The following is a 2,074-nucleotide window of genomic DNA, read 5'->3' on the forward strand; positions in this document are numbered from 1 at the left end:
GGAATTACTGGATGCTGCTGTTTCATCATCGATATTTATTTACACAGCTCTGAGAGCAGCAGTTAATTTTCCTTTAGTTGTTTTACAAGGTACCAAAGAGATCATAAATTAGCAGGCAATATGCAGGAGTGCACTGCCCAGCTTTGCCAAGATACAGGAAACACAGATTTTTCCATAATGACTCCCATAATTTTGCAGTCTGCTCCAAGAGAGCCTCCTGCACCCCACCAAGGTGCAGCTCTGCTACTCAAGGAGCATCACTCCAGCCAAAAATAACTCCTCTGGGGACAAAACCATGTTTGTGTCACAGCAGGTGACTAAGGCACTGTCACAGGGAGTCACACCAGGCTGCCTGCCCCAGACTGCCCACGGCTGGGAAGATGAAGGAGGTCACCCAGAGGCTGCAGGAAGGCCCCAGAGTCACCAGGGCTGTCCCACTGAGTATTTCCATTCCAAGATCAGCCTCTCTTCCATGACAAATAAACACTGATGCTCTCTTTTCTATTCATTTCAGTGTGGATGAGGAGTAACTTCAGTAGAAGCAGAATCTTAGTGCACAGATGCTCAGGGACAGCCAAAGGCAGCTCCTCTCCAGCTCCTCCTGAGCCATTTTCCAGGTCCAACAAGAAACAGCCTTGTCCCAAATGCTTGGAGAGGAGCAGCTGTGTTCTGAACATCTTTCCCACACACACAGGTTGTGTCTGGGCTGCTGAGTGACCTGTGCCCCTCATGGCTGATGATGTGCGGGACTGTGCATCAGGGATTTCTCCTTCTATGGCTGGCATAGGAAAGGCAAAGAGAGGAAAAGTCCTCAAACCACCCTCAGGACACTGCAGCTGCGAGGAAGAGATACAGAAAGGAGCTGTGGGCACAGCCAAGGGGGGCCTGGAACAAAGCTGGTGGAAAAGCTTCATCTTTCCCTTGCTCACCTTCAGGATCAAAACCTGCCCTTTACTGTTCTTGAAGGTCACCTGTGATGACACATGACCTATCAGCACCTTTAATGAAAAGCCCAGATGCTAAAAGCCGATTTTAAAAGTACAAAGAGGTTTTAGACTTTTAATAAATAGAGAAACAGACCTTTATTTAAAAAGAATAATGAAAACCCAGACACCGGAGTTGACAAAAGTCTCCTTCACATCATGAACAAAGGGAGCAGTTGAACTTTCACACAGGCTGGGATGAGAGATTTTGCAGTAACTAATCCAGAAGAAAGTATTTCATTTTGTCCTAATTCCAGCAGCTGCTGCAGGCACTAAAGCATTTCTCTGTGGCAGACCCAATTCAGGAACCCTTTGAGCCCAGGGAGCAGCTCAGCCCTTTCCCACTCCATCACGGGAGCTTGCCAAGGTGCACATCCCTCTTCAGTGCAGGGGGTCACTCACTCCTCACAGGCAGCTTTACTTCAGGATCCAAAATCACAGCATTGCATCAAACTCCATCAAACCTCACTCCTGAGGTGTCATTTTCTTCGCAAAGCCCTTGGGATGGCCCCACCCAGCCCAGGGAGAGCTCTGCCCATCTCAGGAGCTTTGCTCACTGCCTGGGGCACGCACAGCGGACGGGCTCCTGTTTACCAAGCGCCTGTTGAAATAACTTCCTAGTTCTTTTATAAAAGTGACATGTTTTCCTAAGGTTACGCAAAATACAAAAGCGTGATTCAAGAAGGAATCTTCCAGAAAGGGTGAGAATGTAACTTAAACTTCTTCAAGAACAAGATGTTCCCTGAATTATTTTCTTAGGAAAAAGCAGTGTTTGATGAGTGCATAGCACAAGGCTAGAGCTTTGTGGACATGCTGTAACCCAAGAACGAGATGTGAAGGCAGAAGAAAAGCAGGGTGGAGTTTCCAAGGGGTTTTGAGGCTCTGCAGTGCTCAGCCTGCTCTACACATTCCAAAATCTGGTGGGAGAGAATCCCAGCAACACCAGTATAGGCAACAGCAAGTGAAGCAAGCACCAGCGAACATGAAGAAATACTGTTTTCACTTGGGGAAAATCTGTTCTTACATCATGCTAAATATAGTAAATTGATCGGAGACAAGACCGTTGTGTTCCTTCCAGATTTCTCAGAGAT

This window comes from Geospiza fortis, unplaced genomic scaffold, assembly GCF_000277835.1.
Source record: "Geospiza fortis unplaced genomic scaffold, GeoFor_1.0 scaffold213, whole genome shotgun sequence".
NCBI lineage: Eukaryota > Metazoa > Chordata > Aves > Passeriformes > Thraupidae > Geospiza > Geospiza fortis.